Genomic DNA, 19,182 nt, shown 5'->3' with positions numbered 1-19,182 from the left:
TTACTTGCTTTTTTGACTGCCACAGCACACACTGAACCAATGATTTCAATGTGTTATCCACTATGATGCCTAGATCTCTTTCTTGGGTGGTAGCTCCTAATATGGAACCTAACATTGTGTAACTATAGCATGGGTTATTTTTCCCTATATGCATCACCTTGCACTTATCCACATTAAATTTCATCTGCCATTTGGATGCCCAATTTTCCAGTCTCACAAGGTCTTCCTGCAATTTATCACAATCTGCTTGTGATTTAACTACTCTGAACAATTTTGTATCAGCTGCAAATTTGATTACCTCACTCGTGTATTTCTTTCCAGATCATCTACCTTATAAATGGCCTGTGACCGACGGCCCGCAAATGCGCAGTAGAGCGCAGCTCTACTGCGCATGTGCGGGCAAGGATGTCGATCAGGAAAAAAAAATGGCGGTGGGGCCGCAGGAGCGGGAGGAGAAGCAGCGGCGCCGCGCGCGCGGGCGGTGCCGCTGCTTCTCCTCCCCAGATCTGCCGGCAGATCTCGGGGGGGGGGGGGGGGGGGGGGGGGGGGGGTTGTCACTCCCGCGCCCCCCCCACCGAGATCTGCCGGCAGGAGCAGGAGGAGAAGTAGCGGCACCGCGCGCAGCGCGGTGCCGCTACTTCTCCTCCCCAGATCTGCCGGCAGATCTCGGGGGGGTCACTGCCGCGCGCGCGGGAGTGACCCCCCCCCCGAGATCTGCCGGCAGGAGCGGGAGGAGTTAATGGAGCCGGGTGAGGGTTACGGGAAGTCGCGCTTACGGCGCCGGGAGGAAATGGAGGTGGGTGAAGGGAGGGAGGGAGGGAGAGGGGGACTGAGTGAGTGGGAGGGAGAGGGGGACTGAGTGAGTGGGAGGGAGGGAGGGAGAGGGGGACTGAGTGAGTGGGAGGGAGGGAGGGAGAGGGGGACTGAGTGAGTGGGAGGGAGGGAGAGGGGGGACTGAGTGGGAGGGAGTGAGGGAGAGGGGGGACTGAGTGAGAGGAGAGGGAGGGTGGAGAGGAGTGGGTGGGGGAGGGGGGTGGTGAAGAGTGAGGGGAGAGAGAATGAGGGGGAGGTGAGAGACAGAGGGATGTAGCCCGTTTTAACGGGCTTTACGGCTTGTTTATAAATATATTGAAAAGTACAGGTCCCAATACAGATCCCTGAGGCACTCCACTGCCCACTCCCTTCCATTGAGAAAATTGTCCATTTAATCCTACTCTCTGTTTCCTGTCTTTTAGCCAGTTTGTAATCCATGAAAGGACATCGCCACCTATCCCATGACTTTTTACTTTTCCTAGAAGCCTCTCATGAGGAACTTTGTCAAATGCCTTCTGAAAATCCAAATATACTACATCTACCGGTTCACCTTTATCTAGATGTTTATTAATCCCTTCAAAAAAGTGAAGCAGATTTGTGAGGCAAGACCTGCCTTGGGTAAAGCCATGCTGACTTTGTTCCATTAAACCATGTCTTTCTATATGTTCTGTGATTTTGATATTTAGAACACTTTCCACCATATTTCTGGCACTGAAGTCAGGCTAACTGGTCTGTAGTTTCCCGGATCACCACTGAAGCCCTTTTTAAATATTGGGGTTACATTAGCCACCCTCCAGTCTTCAGGTACAATGGATGATTTTAATAATAGGTCTGAAATTTCATTTTTTAGTTCCTTCAGAATCCTGGGGTGTATACCATCCCGTCCAGGTGATTTACTACTCTCCAGTTTGTCAATCAGGCCTACCACATCTTCTAGGTTCACCGTGATTTGGTTGAGTCCATCTGAATCATCACCCATGAAAACCTTCTCTGATACGGGTATCTCCGCAACATCCACTGAAGCAAAAAAATCATTTAATCTTTCCACGATGGCCTTATATTATCTAATTGCCCCTTTAACCCCTCGATCAAACGATCCAACTGACTCCCTCACAGGATGCTTCGGATATATTTTTTAAAAAGTTTTTACTGTGAGTTTTTGCCTCTACGGCCAACTTCTTTTCAAATGTTCTCTTAGCCTGTCTTATCAATGTCTTACATTTAACTTGCCAATGCTTATGCTTTATCCTATTTTCTTCTGTTGGATCCTTCTTCCAATTTTTGAATGAAGATCTTTTGGCTAAAATAGCTTGTTTGACCTCCCCTTTTAACCATGCCGGTAATCGTTTTGCCTTCTTTCCGCCTTTCTTAATGTGTGGAATACATATGGATTGTGCTTCTAGGATGGGTTTGTTTGTTTTTTTTTAACAATGACCATGCCTCTTGCACACTTTTTACCTTTGTAGCTGCTCCTTTCAGTTTTTTCTAACTATTTTTCTCATTTTATCAAAGTTTCCCTTATGAAAGTTTAGCACGAGAGCCATGGATTTGCTTACTGTCCCCCTTCCAGTCATTAATTCACACTGGATCATATTATGATCACTATTGCAAATAGTTACAAATTTTAACTAATAGATCTGAAATTGTCTTGGCCTTGCCCGGGGAGTAGATCATTGAGCCCTGGACCTCGGTGCTAGCAGGTAGTATTTTTGAGGCCAATAAAAAGATCTAAGAACATAAGAAATTGCCATGCTGGGCCAGACCAAGTGTCCATCAAGCCCAGCATCCTGTTTCCAACAGAGGCCAAACCAGGCCACAAGAACCTGGCAATTACCCAAACACCAAAAAGATCCCATGCTACTGATGCAATTAATAGCAGGTCTTTTCAGATATTGCCGTGGGGGCTTCTTGGATGGCTGGGTGTCAGAGATACTAGCTGACAACTGCTGAAGGGTCTCCTTATAGACCTTCAGCTGCGCCACCGCCTCCTTAATTCTGCCGCCGAACAGATTTTTCCCCATACATGGCAAGTCAGCCAGACTGTCTTGGATTTCAGGGCATAGTCTCAGCCATGCTGCCCGCAGGGCTCCTATCTGGCTTAACTTTGACCATAAGTCCTTTGGGGTAGGGATCCACAATGCTCTGCACACTCTGTTTTCTATATATTGCATATTTCATCTGTTATGACCACTCTTGTGCAGTGGTGTGTACGTTGATTGCCCCCAAGTCTAAAATGAGGAGAAGGAAATAGCCAGGCCAAAAAACAAAAGCAGTCTTCCTCAATATTAGTCAAATTTAATCAAAAGCATTAAGTAATCCTATCAATTCTTTGTCCATATCCAAGAACTATTGCAAAAATACTGCTGAAGAAACACATGAAAAAAATCTATGAAGTACTTTATAAGAACTACAACCAAGACAATGGGTAATGAGAAAACTTGAAACAACTTAGTCCTATGCATAGTTTTAGTTAAAGTACAAAGCTGACTTGTTTTAAGTATATGCATCACAAAACATGGGACCAATTTACTAGGCTTTCCTCTCCACCCACCACCAATTCGGTGTCTATGGATAGAAAAGCTTATTAAATACAGCCCTATATTAGTTTTTTACCCACTAAAATTAGTCTTGCCAAATAATTTCAAAGTATGAGCCAGCAGGATTACTGAAAATCACCACCTATGTATTTTATGCATGCTACAATTTAAACTGTTTTTTCCTATAATAAACATTCAGAATGTAACTAAACCCCTCAAAAATCGAAAACGAGAAAACCTTTTCTGCACAGAGTAAAAAGCTGCATTAATTTGCAAAGGTCAGACTGTATATCCTGATCAGAGAACAATTATAAATATCACATCAGGTTTGATAAGAAAGTGGATTTTCTCCTTGTTAGGCTGAAAATCCATTAGCATGCTTCTCTCGGAATTAAAAAAAAAAAAAGAGAGGGGCACACCATTTTAATTCAGATGAACACTACATACAGATAATGCCAAACTGCTTTATAACAACCTTCATTTTTTTTAGTGTAATCAGCAATTTTCGCTGTTATATCCATCCACTGCCAGGACTTTTCCCAGCATGTTCAACAAGCAATAAAAGGAGAGAGACAGAAGCTGCAGTGCACAGAGACCTCAAACAAGGCTCCTTAACAGTAGCATCTCTTGGTCGCCATGGACCACAGAGACAAAAGAAAAAATCCTACACTGAGTTCCGGGGATTTTACAGCCACCGTACCTTCTTTCTCCAAGTCCTGCCCATTTCCAACTCAACATCACTTAATGACAAAACCAGCCATGAAATCCTCTCCTCAATGCAGTCCTATTATCACATCTGAAGCCATTAGCTCACACTTCTTATGAATTTTCATTTATCTTTTAATCTGAGAATGTACAGATAGCTCCCCATAATTTATTTCACCTTAAATATAAGATGTTTGCCATCTGTAGAAATAATTCAGGAAACCCTAAGCACCACGGCAGCCAGCATAAATCCAAGAAATATAATCAAATTATAATCAAACCACCCCCAAAATGGTGACCCATTCCATGGGGATGCTCAAATTCAAAACTAAACATCCGCTAGCTGAAGCAGGGTTTCATAAATAAAAAGTATGATTTTACAGCTCAGGGAAAACAAACAAGTTCCTTAGTCAGAACTCAAGACCCAATATGTGACCTCCTCAATTCCTACAGCCTTGCTCATATCAAAAGTCTATCTACTATACCTGTCAAATTCCCAGAAAATATAAAAGGCATTAGTGTGTGCGTGCGTGTGTGGGGGGGGGGGGGGGGAGGTTAGATACAAAATTGAAAATGTAATTACTTCTCAAATTAGCATGATGGTTAACATATAGAACTGTTCAATATATTTGTTTTACATTTTATTTGAAAAATGACAAGATACTGTTAGGAATAAGCTACTGCTGCACACTACAGTATTTAATATATTTTTCCATTTACTGGCAAATATGAAAAGACCAAGACACTGAAAATACAGACATCAATATTGTCGAAAACAAATCTAAAGGTTCGAAAATAGTGTGGAGATAGATCTGATCTTTTCATGCAGAAGAAAAGACTAAGAATAGTTTTAAATTTTATGATTTTTTTATTGATCATGATTTGAATTGTATTTTTTTCCAACTGTTTATTTCTTATTAGCATTTTATTTCATTATTAGTTAGTATTTTAATTTCTTCATTATTGTAAACCGCTTTGATCAATTTTTGCATTGGTAAAACGTTATATAAATATATTTTAAATAAAATAAATAAGAATCAACTTTATAAAATGCAATTACAGCACAATACTAAGAATATTTATGTATATACCCAAAGTTTAAAATAACAGACCAATAATGTATTATATACTGGACTTACAAAATGTATAATTGTACAGAAAACTAGTCATCTCAAATTAATATGACAATGACAAACAATGATGGAAATGCTAACATAGCTCAAGCATTTCCATGTCAAAAAGATGCACAATATTCAATTCTTATCTCCATGTAATTTAGAAAACTGAGGTTTTCCATGAAGTGAAACAAACCTCTTGATTAGAGGGGTAATAAGGCAACATCATGGAATACAAAACATGTATGTACATACCAGGCATTCAAACAATCAGGCACCTCATTCACCTAGAATATTTTCCTAGGCAACCGAGGCACCCAAAGTACCTTTTCTTCCTTTGCCCTGACCCTAAACTATCATCAGCATGGCAGCAGTGACTGCATTCTCCTGATCCCCTTGGTTGTTCCTCTACCATGCTAACGTAGGCTTCCATTCTAAACAAGTAGAGCAAAGGGGGGAAAACGAGAGCAGGTGCTTATTTAGTCCCCAGGCCACTAGCTGTCAATCCCACTATTAAGGACCTAACAGAGCAATCTGAAAGGTAAATGGGGAAAGAGTGGTGAAAGAGGAACCACTTTGTTTCAAGGGAGTTTCAAGTTGTTTCAAGGGAGGAGAAATAGCTTAGTGGTTAGAGCAATGGGCTATGAACCAGGAGACCAGGGTTTGAGTCCCGTTATCGCTCCTTGTGACCTTGGGCAAGTCACTTTACCCTCCATTGCCTCAGGTACAAAAACTTAGATTGTAAGCCCTCTGAGCATAGGGAAATACCTACAGTACCTGAATGTAAACCGATGTGATATCTCAGATCAAATGTCGGTCTATAAAAAAAATAATAATAAATAAATAAATCCATAAATGTAGAGCCTCTGGGTTTTTTTTAGTGGGTTCTGAAGATCTAAAGCCTTAATCAGGCATAAGCAATGGAAAAGAGAAGCTCTGGAGAAATGTCTTTCCTCATCAGATCTCAATTTACATGGTATTTTGTTCCAGATACAGCCTGGCGACAGAAGGCCCGAAAGAAACAGACACTATACACAAGACCCATCTCAATCAAAATGCAATTCTGTATTGCAGTTACTGACCTATCTATAAGGCTATTTGTGATAAACCTCAAAAAATGTAATACAAATAAAATATTAATAAACCCTATAAAACTGCTACCAACCCAGGTTAGATACAGCAGAAAAACAAATATTTAAACAATACTTTACATCAAACAGGCAGGCCGATGCAATATTGGGGCTAAGACCAGTGCAACGATTAACTTTACTGGACACACGTTTTGAACACGCTAATACCTGATGCAATAAAAGCATTGGCGCATCCAAAATGTGCATCCTATCGCGCTCATCATATATAAATTCATGTAAGATGAAGCTATTAGTCATTACCACAGGAAGCAAAAAAAAAATATGATAATGTGCCAAACTCGCCCTGTTTAATGCGGAAAATTTAATGCCAGCTCCAGGACTGGCTTTAAGTCATTTCATGCTTAAGAGCTCAACCAAAAAGCATAAACAAAAACTATGCTTTCTGTGGGTCCTCCTACAAAATATTGTCGCAATACTAAGTAGGAGGAACCACAGAAAGCTGTATGAAGACAAAAAAAAAGGCTTGACCGGGAAAAAAAAATTTCAAGGTGCTAAGCCATATACACGGTCCATGCTGTGAACATTATGCTTGTAGCAGGAGAAAACGGATGCTCATATTGAGCATCCATTTTCCTAACCCGCACTTTCAGCCACCTCTCTGAGGCACCTGTTGCCGAGGAGGTGCTAGGAACGCACGATTTCCTCAGATCCTCTTTTCTAACACAGCAGCTCATTTCAATACCTACAGTACCTGAATGAAATCCACTTTTAAGCACTGAAAAAGTGCGAAAGGTGAATTATAAATCTAAATAAATAAATGTCCTTATTGCATCACACCCCCAGGAGAGGTGGATGGGTGTACATTTGGAAAATGGGTGCTCAATATGAGCACCTGTTTTACGTGCGCCCATAGTGCATTGGCCCCTTAGAACAATAATACTAAAAACATAAGCTTAAAATAAACCCTGCAAATGGTGAAAAATAGGTAATACAAGGTTTATACCGCATAAATCACATACTCTCATGGTTTTGAGCCCCAAATCATGATATTCAGTGAGCTAATTCAGCGTTTCCCAACCAGTGTGCCGCGGCACATTAATGTGCCATGGCTGTAGCCTCATTTCCTATTTCCCTCCTGGCCTGCAGGGGGCATGGGAGAGCAGCGCTTTTTGGCAGCTGCTCCTATTTCCCCTCTGCTGGCGTTTCTGTGCAACAGAAAATGCACGGGGCTCTGTAGGTTTGTGAGACCTGGCGCGGGAGAGCAGCGCTTTTTGGCAGCTGCTCCTATTTCCCCTCTGCTGGCGTTTCTGTGCAACAGAAAATGCACGGGGCTCTGTAGGTTTGTGAGACCTGCTGGCCCCGTGCGTTCAGATTACAGAGGGAGGTTGGCAAAGGAGGGAGAAGCAGCACTTGTAAGCCTGTTCCCAAACTTTTGCTGTTCAGGGATTGGGGGTGGAGTGTAGAAAGGGACAGATCAATGTGCCACAGAATGTGGGGGAAGAGGGAACGGAAGGTGATGATGCCAGGGATTGGGGGAGAAGGGTGGAGGGAGAGGAGGAAGATGATTTAAGGGGCGGGGAGGAAAGGTGATGATGGCAGGAGGTGAGGGAGAGGGCAAGTGATGCCAGGGTTGAAGGGAACGGGACTAGGTGGTGACCTAGCATGGGGAGAAGCGGGAGGGGGAAAAGACAGCGATGATGCCAGGGGATGGAGAGAGGGAAATTGATGATGCCAGAGTGTGAGGGAAAGGAGTGGAGAAAGAGAGGAGGAGATGATGCCAGGGGGGCGAGGCGAAAAGGGAGAGGGAAGGTGATGATGTGAAGGGGTAGGAAGAGGTGGTGATGATGCCTGGGTGTGGGGAAAAGGGATGGAGGGAGAAGGAAGGGGAGAAGGGGATTATCATGCTAGGTAGTGGGGGAGAGGGACGGTAATGACGACAACACAGGAGTTGAGGAGGGAGAGAGATGATTCCGCCAGGTGGTGGGGGAGAGGGCTAGAAGGAAAGGGAAAGTAGTGGTGATAATGCCAGGGGTGAGGAGGTGATGTTGATGCCAGGGAATGAGGGAGAGGGAAGGTGATGATAATGTGATGGAGGGGGACGAGATGATGGGAGGGGGTAATGTGATGACAGGGAAAGGAAGAAGATGATGATGCCAGGGAATGAGGGAGAGGGAAGGTGATGATAATGTGATGGAGGGGGACGAGATGACGGGAGGGGGTAATGTGATGATAGGGAAGGGAAGAAGATGATGATGCCAGGGAATGAGGGAGAGGAAAGGTGATGATAATGTGATGGAGGGGGACGAGATGATGGGAGGGGGTAATGTGATGATAGGGAAGAGAAGAAGATGATGATGCCAGGGAATGAGGGAGAGGGAAGGTGATGATAATGTGATGGAGGGGGACGAGATGATGGGAGGGGGTAATGTGATGATAGGGAAGGGAAGAAGATGATGATGCCAGGGAATGAGGGAGAGGGAAGGTGATGATAATGTGATGGAGGGGGACGAGATGATGGGAGGGGGTAATGTGATGATAGGGAAGAGAAGAAGATGATGATGCCAGGGAATGAGGGAGAGGGAAGGTGATGATAATGTGATGGAGGGGGACGAGATGATGGGAGGGGGTAATGTGATGACAGGGAAAGGAAGAAGATGATGATGCCAGGGAATGAGGGAGAGGGAAGGTGATGATAATGTGATGGAGGGGGACGAGATGATGGGAGGGGGTAATGTGATGATAGGGAAGGGAACAAGATGATGATGCCAGGGAATGAGGGAGAGGGAAGGTGATGATAATGTGATGGAGGGGGACGAGATGATGGGAGGGGGTAATGTGATGATAGGGAAGGGAACAAGATGATGATGCCAGGGGACAGGCATGACTATGATGTTGGGGGAAGAGGGAAATGAGAAGGTGACGATACCATGGGGTAGTGGAAGAGGGAAGAGAAGAGAAAGTGATGATGGGGAATGAATGGTGTGCCACACAAAGTGACCCCTGTACTAGGTGTGCCATAAAACAAAAAAGGTGTCTTTGTTCTATCCAATCTCAGTAAACAATGCATGCAACCATAAACTTATCCAAGCATCAGCTTGTTTTCAATACTGTCTCAGGATGAATTGCACTTTAAGTAATATCAAATAAAACCGTCATCACACAAATGGAAACACACTAAACATCACTCCTGCTCATATGCCTATTGAAAGAGAAATTCCTTTACCCATCTTCTGAAATTTCATCAAGGATTTCTCAAATTTAATTCCAATAACTAGGGCCCACAACATAAAACTATCCCTAATTTTGGATAAGCTTACTTGTTTAAGTGAAGGAATGACCAAATTATGTTGTGATTCGGATCTGAATGTTTCTTTCATAGGCTGATAGATCTTTAAAATAACGTTAAATCAAGGAGGTGCTAGTCCATGAATGGCTTTAAAAACAAACATCAAAATTTAGAACTGAATTTGAAAAGAAAGGGGCAACAGGTGTATTTGTACAAGACCGAGGGTGATATGCTCATGAATGCCTACACCTGACACTATTCAAGCAGATGCATTTTGTATAACCTTATTGGTAGAGATAACCAAGGTGTGAACAGTTTTTAAAATCAATCTCAGATTGTTTTTAAAAGCTCTGTTTTGAGACAAGACTTTGTACAATACTCTTTTGTAGTTTAAGAGAAGAATCCATTACCACACCCAAATTGCACACCTGACTGGAAATTAGCAGAAAACTCATCAAAAAGTTATGAAGGGAGAAAACCTAGATTTAAAGTAAAGGAAATAACATGAGCTTGAAAGAGACTCAAAATATCCCAGCAACTTATCTAGGATTCTCCCTTACTTATTCAGAGCTCCCAACATAAGATTCTCCTATGCCTTAATCTTTCTCTTGGAGAGAGGATAGATGCCTGGAATTCCTTCCTGGGCAGGTAAACAAAGTGCATAGGATAAACACAGAGATCCCTAGTGACAGGAGAATGGTAATGAGGGAACTGCGCAGCTTTCACTGAACGACATTTGCATCATGGGGCAGCAAGGATATGGATGGCATTGGGGAAAATCTCACAGAGATGCAGTTGCAACTCTAAAGGAGTCAGGATCAATTTCCATGTGGGAATTTGAATTATGTGGGTAAATGCACATAAAATCACTGCTGGCCAGACTAGACAGGCCTTCTGGTCTTATCTGCCAACACTTACAATGTTTCAAACAGTGGTTTGCAAAATATTTGACACCCTTAAAAAAACCATAGCACTGTTCCTATCTATTTCTCTCTGCCACTGCGACCCTCTCTCTTCTAGCCTGTTCCCCTGCCTGCCCCTGTTCATTATAATTTTCCTTTCTTTATAGTTGCTTGTAAACCAGCGTGATGTTCCTACGAATGTCGGTATATAAAAGTTTATAAATAAAAAGGTGTGAATTACAAATGTCACTTACACACAGATTGTTCCAGATAGTATGTTTCTTACAAACCGGGATGCTCTTAAAGTAAATTTTCAAAGTCACAATTCATTATTTCTCTGCATTTTTTGTAAAATAAAATTAAAAGCTGAAAAATGCTGCTTGCATTAAGTATTCAACCCCAGTGCTGTGAAGTTCCAAGTTTACACAGATGAAAGATACTGTCCTAACAACTGGTTTCTACTTGAGAATCATTAAAAAAAATAAATAAAAATAGGTGGGGGGTGTCAGCTTTCCTGAATAAAAGACTTCCTAATTCCAGTACCAATGGACAGACTCTGAAGGAAAGTTACGAAAATGAAGACCAAAGAGAATTCTAAGGAAATGCTTGGATATCCCAGTGAGCACTGCTGGATCAGTTTTGAGGAAATGGAAGGTGTATCATACAACCCAGACACTGTCCCCCAAAACTCAGCATCAGAGGAAAATGGAGACTTGTGAGGGAAGCCACAGAGAGGCCAAAAATCACTCTGAAGGATGTACAGAGTTCATTGGTTGACTGGAGTGGAAGCACACCAGTCAACCATATCAAGAATCAATCGTATCAAGAGCTCTGCACACATCTGGCCTGCATAGGAGGGTGGCTAGAAAGAAGCTCGCTAAAGTGTTCGGAAAAAAACAAAAAAACCCACACCAAAGTTCATCTGGAGTTTGCCAGAAAATAAATTACTACTAACCTGATAATTTCCTTTTCTTTAATAAAGATAGGTGGATCCACAACCAATGGGTTACGCACCTCTACCAGCAAATGGAGAAGGAGCAAAGCTGATGTCACAGTATATACATCCCTGCACAAACATCAGCCCGCCAGTATTCTCTGCAAAAGCCAACTGTGGACAAACTAACAAAAACGTGATTATTAACAGACAACCACTCAAGCACTTAGCTAACAGGAAACACCGAGCTCAGACAAGGAGTGTAATAACACTAGTCTAGGGATTGGACCGACACTTACCAGTAATCCCTGGATCACGCAGCCATGCAGGACAACAGTAAAAACATCTGGCAGCCGAGGGCAGGGAGGTGGATCCACCTATCCTTAAAGAAAAGGAAATTATCAGTTAAGTAATTTCTCCTCTCTTAGCATTCGGATAGGTGGATCCAGCACCAGTGGGCTGTACCAAAGTTACTCCCAAACAGGGCAAGAGACTGCCCGTGGTCCAATCAATACCACACATGCAAAGGCTGCATCCTCCTGGGCCCGCACATCCAGGTGCTAACACCATGGAAGGAAGACCATGGTGTAGCTCGGCAAATCTCAACGGGAGACAGCAGTCTAATCTCTGCCCAGACATTGCCTGAGCCCTTGTGGAATGAGCGCTAACCTGACTAGGCAGCAGCTGCTCACCATCCACATACACGGCCATGACTAACTCCTTAAGCCAGGGGGCTATTTTAGCCCGTGTCGCCAACTCACCCTGTTTATTTCCACCACGGAGTATAAACAACCGGTCTGTCTTCCTGAAAGGCCCAGAAACCTCTAAATACCTGAAGATATGCCTCTCGACATCAAAGGACTGTAACAAGCAATATTCCTCCACATCTCTCCCTGTTCACAGTCAGCAAGAAACGGATTGATTCAAGTGACCACCTTTAGTAAATAAGACGTAACAATACACAACGCTTAACCTACAAATCCCATTCAGAAAATATACCTCCTCCAGACCCATCAGAGAATCCTACAGAGAATCCCTACAGGTACCACATGCCAAAACCTCTCAGCACATAACCTTCAGAGACAGGGCTTTCTCCACTGCAGGACCGACACTATGGAACTCCATCCCACCGGATTTGCGACAGGAACCCTGCCTTCCTACATTTAGGAAAAGACTCAAAACATGGTTATTTATGAAAGCCTTTCCAGACCCCAACTGAACCTTAATTCACCATTAACTGACGCTCAGACTTTACCTTAACATGGTAATCAATAACTTTACCTTAACATGGTAATAACTTTGCAAATTTCATAACTTTGTAAACACCATTAATTGACAAATTTGTTCTCTCTGTTAAGTTCCTATCACCTTTTCATTGCTCCAAGTTGTGTATTTCCCTGTTTTATTGTAACTGCAACCTTTCTTTCAGCACCTGTTAATGTTTAATGTTCTTATGATATCTTCTTTTTCACCCCTTGTTAATTGTAAACCGGCATGATGCGTTTCCCATCGCGAATGCCGGTATAGAAAAACTCAAAATAATAATAATAACTGTATTGCCCCCGGAGTCACTTGCAGAAACAGTTCCCAGAAAGACAATGCCTGCAGTTCGGAGACTCTACACGCAGAACAAATTGTCACAAGAAAATGTTTTCAATGTAAGTAACCTCAAGGATAGGCGGCACAATGGTTTAAAGGTGGGACCCACCAGGAAATCCAAGACCAGATTAAGACTGCACAAGGGTACTGGGAACCACAGGGGAAGGCAAAGATGCTTCACCCCTTTTAAGAAATGAACCATATCTGGATGAGCTGACAAGGGTCCACCATCCACTTGACCTCGGAAACAGGCAACAGACACAACATATACCTTCAATGAATTAAAGACCAACCCTTTTTGCAATCCATCCTGCAAAAATTCCAAAATGAGTGTGATCTTAACCGAACGAGGGAGGATACCTCCATCCTCATACCAAGCCTGCACATAGGCTACGGAAGTGGAGAACTTTCTCGCTTGTAGCAAGGTGGCAATCACCGCAGTGGAATAGCCATGCTTCAGCATTCAAGCCCTTTCAAGGGTCATACAGTAAGACAAAAAGGAGTCAAATCTTCATGAAGAACAGGCCCCTGCCATAGCAGATCCTTGTGAACTAGTAATTGGATAAGAGGGTCCACCAGAAGCCTTCGCAAGGGATCTTTCTTTGGCTCAGGCATAGAATCAGCCCCCAGCATCTTCAATGTCTGGGAAATTAGAGCCGGTAACTCATCTCTGAAAGAAATGCAATCTGGGAGTGGTTTTTGCCCATTCTTCCTGGCAAACAGTATGCAAAGCTGGTAGAAACTTAACCCCAACAGACAAAGCTGTTATTGCGCAAAAGGTGGTTCTACCAAGTTCTAGTCACTTATGCAAGCAGTATTTTTCAGTTTTTACTTTTATTTTACTAAAAAGAAAGAGAAATAAATTGTGAGTTTGAAGATTTACTTTACGAGCATACTGGTTTGCAATAAACATACTATTTGGAACAATCTATGTTAAAAACAGAATACTGGACTTGAAGGACACCTGGTCTGACCCAGTAATGCAAGTCTTATGCTGTTATTTAAAATCCACACAAACCTGCTGACTTAAGGATTCAAATACTTTTGCAAGCCACAGCATCTCTTGGTTTAATGTTTTCTACCCTGCCAATCACCTCCTCCAGCTACCCACCTCACAAATAGGACTGGACTCCATCTCGCCACTCCAAACCCCCCCCCCCCCAAAAAAAAACAAAACAGGGCCCCACTCTCCATATCTCCTCCCCCCCGCCCCCGCCCCCAGGCCTGGCCCTCTATCTCTTCCTCCTCTGCTTTCTCTATCCAGCCAACCCTACCAGACCTTGTTCTTCAAATCCTCTTTCTACTCCTCCCCCCCCCCAAACAGGGCTTGGTTCTCCATTTGTTCTTCTCTCCCCTCCCCAAACAAACAGTGCCTGGTTTCTTCATCTCTTTCCTCTTCTCTCCCCCCAACAGGGCCTTGTTCTCTATCTCTTCCTTACCTCCCCCCTCCCAAAAAAACCCCCCCCAAAAAAACAAGACCTCAGTCTCTGTCACTTCCTTCCTCTTCACCCCCCTCCCCCCAAACAGTACCTGATTATCCGTCTCTTGCTCCTCTCCCCCCCCCCTCCCCAAACAGGGCCCCCGGTTCTCCATCTCTTCCCCCCCCCCCCCTCCCAGGGCCCGGTTCTCTCCATCTCTCCCCCCTCCTCCTAACAGGGCCCGGTTCTCCATCTCTTTCCTCTTCTCTTTCCCCCCCCTTCCTCCCAACAGGGCCCATCTCTTTCCTCTTCTCTCCCCCCCCCCCCTTTCCTCCCAACAGGGCACGGCTCTCCATCTTTTTTCCTCTTCTCCCCCTCCCCCCCCCCACTCCCAACAGGACCCATCTCTTTCCTCTTCTCCCCGCCCCCCCTCCCAACAGGGCCCATCTCTTTCCTCTTCTCTCCCCCCCCCCCCTCCTCCAACAGGGCACGGCTCTCTCCTCTTCTCCCCCCCCCCCCCTTTCCCAACAGGGCCCATCTCTCCATCTCTTCTCTCCCCCCCCCCCCCCTTTCCTCCCAACAGGGCCCATCCTTTCCTCTTCTCCCCCCCCCTTCCCTCCCAACGGGCCCAGCTCCATCTCTTCTCTCCCCCCCCTTCCCTCCCAACAGGGCCCAGCTCTCCATCTCTTCTCCCCCCCCTTTCCTCCCAACAGGGCCCAGCTCTCCATCTCTTCTCCCCCCCCCCTTTCCTCCCAACAGGGCCCAGCTCTCCATCTCTTCTCCCCCCCCCTTTCCTCCCAACAGGGCCCAGCTCTCCATCTCTTCTCCCCCCCCTTTCCTCCCAACAGGGCCCAGCTCTCCATCTCTTCCCCCCCCCCCCCCCCTTTCCTCCCAACAGGGCCCAGCTCTCCATCTCTTCTCCCCCCCCCCCCCCCCTTTCCTCCAAACAGGCCCATCTCTTTCCCTCTTCTCTCCCCCCCCTTCCCTCCCAACAGGGCCCAGCTCCATCTCTTCTCCCCCCCCTTTCCTCCCAACAGGGCCCAGCTCTCCATCTCTTCTCCCCCCCCCCTTTCCTCCCAACAGGGCCCAGCTCTCCATCTCTTCTCCCCCCCCCTTTCCTCCCAACAGGGCCCAGCTCTCCATCTCTTCTCCCCCCCCTTTCCTCCCAACAGGGCCCAGCTCTCCATCTCTTCTCCCCCCCCCCTTTCCCCCAACAGGGCCCAGCTCTCCATCTCTTCTCCCCCCCCCTTCCTCCCAACAGGGCCCAGCTCTCCATCTCTTCTCCCCCCCCTTCCTCCCAACAGGGCCCGGCTCTCCATCTCTTCTCCCCCCCCCCCCCCCCCTTTCCTCCCAACAGGGCCCATCTCTTCCTCTTCTCTCCCCCCCTTCCCTCCCAGGGCCAGCTCCATCTCTTCTCCCCCCCCTTTCCTCCCACAGGGCCCAGCCTCCATCTTTCCATCTTCTCTCCCCCCCCTTCCCTCCCCAACAGGGCCCAGCTCCATCTCTCTCCCCCCCTTCCTCCCAACAGGGCCCAGCTCTCCATCTCTTCTCCCCCCCCCCTTTCCTCCCAACAGGGCCCAGCTCTCTCACTCTCTCTCTCCCCCCCCCTTTCCTCCCAACAGGGCCCAGCTCTCCATCTCTTCTCCCCCCCCCCCCTTTTCCTCCCAACAGGGCCCAGCTCTCCATCTCTTTCTCCCCCCCCTTCCTCCCAACAGGGCCCGGCTCTCCATCTCTTTCCTCTTCTCCCCCATCAGGATTTGGTCCTCGATCTTTCCCCTTTTCTCTCCCCTTCCCCCAACAGGGCCTAGTTTGTCATCTCGTCTCCTTCCCCCCCACCAGCAACAGGACCGGATCATCCATTTCTCAGCCCTTCTCCCAGCAACAGGGCCTGGTTCTCCATCTACTACTACTTAACTTTTCTAAACCACTGCAAGACATACAACGCTGTAGAAATATACTCTTCCTCTTCTTTTCTCTCCCCCCCAAAAAAAAACAAAACAGGGCTTGGATCCCCATCTCTTCCTCCTTTCCTCTGCCTCCTCCTCCTTTCAACAAGGCCTAGCTCGCTATCTGCCCCCTCCCAGCAAGGCCTCTCTCTCTCAAGCCTTGTTCTCCATGGCTTCCTCCTTTTCTCTCTTCTCTTCAACTCTTTCTTCTCCTTCCATAGAACCCGGGGTTTTTCTCATCTTTTTCACGCCACCGAGACCTGACTTTCCTGTCTCTCCACTCTTCACGCTCTCTCTCTCTCTGTACTCCCCCGTTCACCGCTCTCTTTCCGGGTCCCCAGGAGTTTCAACTCTTCCTTCATACCTCTTCCTTTTTCTCGGCCTTTGGGCCTGGTTTCCCCCTCATTCTCTGGGAAATAAGCGCCCTTCCTGCCGTTTCACAGCGGCCCATCTCTCCTTCGCTATCTCCCACGGCTGGGGAAAGGCCTCAGCCTTCGGTTCCCGCTTCCCTCACCTGGGACCTCCTCTGGATGTGCTGGGATCCCCGGTACTCCGCCGGAGCTCCCTTGTCGCTTTCCCGCGGCTACTCCCCGACTTCCGCCGCCGTCCGGTACCAGAGGCTCCGGTTCACGAACCTACGCTGCAAGGCAGCCCGGGCAAAAAAAAAAAAAAAAAAAAAATGGCGGTCCGCCAACCGCTAGCGTATGACATAAGCACGCTTCCGATAAATCACAGCCGCGCGCAGAGCCAGCCACACGAGTCAAGCGTCCGCTTCCGGCGCCGTCATGTGACACCCACGTCACCGCTAGCGTATGACATAAGCACGCTTCCGATAAATCACAGCCGCGCGCAGAGCCAGCCACACGAGTCAAGCGTCCGCTTCCGGCGCCGTCATGTGACACTCACGTCACCGCTAGCGTATGACATAAGCACGCTTCCGATAAATCACAGCCGCGCGCAGACCCAGCCACACGAGTCAAGGCTCCGCTTCCGGCGCCGTCATGTGACACTCACGTCACCGCTAGCGTATGACATAAGCACGCTTCCGATAAATCACAGCCGCGCGCAGACCCAGCCACACGAGTCAAGGCTCCGCTTCCGGCGCCGTCATGTGACAACCACGTCACCGTCCGGCCGCCATGTTTGTTAAAGGAGAACGTGCTTCCCTCTGGGGTGATATCATGACGTCATGAGACAGTTGCAGCAGTAATTCTGCCTGCGGGAATTCATGTAGTGTAGCTGGCTAAAGCAGTATGTTGCTTCAGTGCACGAAAATAAAGGTTACTATACAAAGAAGAGGCGATTTATTTATTTTTTTACATTAAACTAATGGGCTAATTGAGGAGTCTACAACCTTCTAGAGAAGAAGAGCCTTTTTTTTTTTTTGTTGTCAAAATATTTTGAGAGCTAAACCACATGCATCCGTCTGAGGGATGTAGTAATATTTATTTATTTGTTTATTTATTTTAAAGTATTTATTGCCCACGCCCTCCAGTGTTCGGGGCAGGTTACAGAAAAACATACATTAAATGGACATACAAGAATAAAGTAACATAAAATAAATCATTACAATAAATGACTTAAAAATAACTTAAATTATATAACAGTGAATAGAGAAAATAAGAATTTAATTTATTGAGATTGTGTCTCACAGAGATCTGGAAAAGCTAGCTTGAAAAAATATCCACGATACATGCATCCGTAGAGGGAAGCATTTTCAAGTCCATTTTCGTGTGTAAAATAGTTTTATGCATGTAAATAGCTCAGAAGGAAATTTAGGTATCCAACAAGGCACAAAAGAATAGCAAAAACATAGCAGAAAGAGGCTTGTCCAAAAAATAACAAATTAACAGGCCAATACAGTACAGTGCGCTCTGGCATTTGGATGTGCGTTTTCGACGCGCTAGCTTTACCACTTATACAGTAAGGTTTAATAGTGTGTCAAAAACACACGTCCAACCCTCCAGAGACTAATAGCGCCTGCAACATGCAAATGCATGTTGATGGCCCTATTAGTCCTTTCCACGCGATACAGTAAGTAAAATGTGCAGCCAAGCCGCACATTTTACTTTAAGAAATTAGCGCCTACTCAAAGGTAGGCATTAATTTCTGCCGGCGCCAGGGAAGTGCACAGAAAAGCAGTAAAAACGGCTTTTCTGTGCACCCTCCGACTTAATATCATGGCGATATTAAGTCAGAGGTCCAAAAAGTTAAAAATAAAAAATAAAAAAAATGTAAAATGGGCCCGTGGCTCGCGGGTTGAAAACCGGACGCTCAATTTTGCCGGCATCCGGTTTCCGAACCCATGGCTGTCAGCAGGTTTGAGAACCGACGCCGGCAAAATTGAGCATCGGCTGTCAAACTCGCTCACAGCCGCTGCTCCTGTCAAAAAAGAGGCGCTAGGGACGCGCTAGTGTCCCTAGCGCCTCTTTTCACCACGAGCCCTAATTTAAATAAAGTTACTGAATCATGCGCACAGGAGATTGGCCTTTGCTCGCCCCGCTCTCCCGCAATTTTTACTGTATCGGCCCCTGTAAGAGCTTCTCATCCAAAAAAACATTTGAGTGAAAAAATGGCAGGTTCAAACAAGCACTACACCCAAGATGTCAAAGAGGAAGTAGTGTGAAAACGTAATCATGATGTGCTATCAAAAACACTCCAAAAATGTACTCCAGTAGTATTACATTCCCAACAAAATTCTTCCACCCCAAAGGAAATGTTTTACAATGTGAATCAGTCTACTGATCATTCTCTGAAAAAATATGAAAACGTGTACATAGCACAAATTATTTGAACGAGATTATAAATAAAACTGCCATTGAGTAAACCGCTAGAA

The 19,182-nt window shown here is 45.7% G+C and overlaps 1 protein-coding gene across 8 annotated transcripts in view; it reads right to left on the bottom strand.

Moving 5' to 3' along the window:
- Window positions 1-17,003, bottom strand: part of PRRC2C (proline rich coiled-coil 2C) — a 419,385-nt gene extending 402,382 nt beyond the window's left edge. For 5 of the 8 annotated variants that reach the window (XM_029618666.1, XM_029618669.1, XM_029618670.1 and 2 more), the window contains exon 1: window positions 16,861-17,002. The gene's annotated coding sequence lies outside the window, so the exon portion shown is untranslated. Of the gene's footprint in view, window positions 1-16,860 lie in introns of all 8 variants that reach the window. The other 3 variants (XM_029618672.1, XM_029618667.1, XM_029618671.1) reach the window with 2 other exon arrangements.
- Window positions 17,004-19,182: the final 2,179 nt, after the last annotated feature.

The sequence above is a fragment of the Rhinatrema bivittatum genome, chromosome 10 (assembly GCF_901001135.1).
Source record: "Rhinatrema bivittatum chromosome 10, aRhiBiv1.1, whole genome shotgun sequence".
Taxonomy (NCBI): domain Eukaryota; kingdom Metazoa; phylum Chordata; class Amphibia; order Gymnophiona; family Rhinatrematidae; genus Rhinatrema; species Rhinatrema bivittatum.
This window is presented reverse-complemented; position numbering and strand designations above follow the sequence as displayed.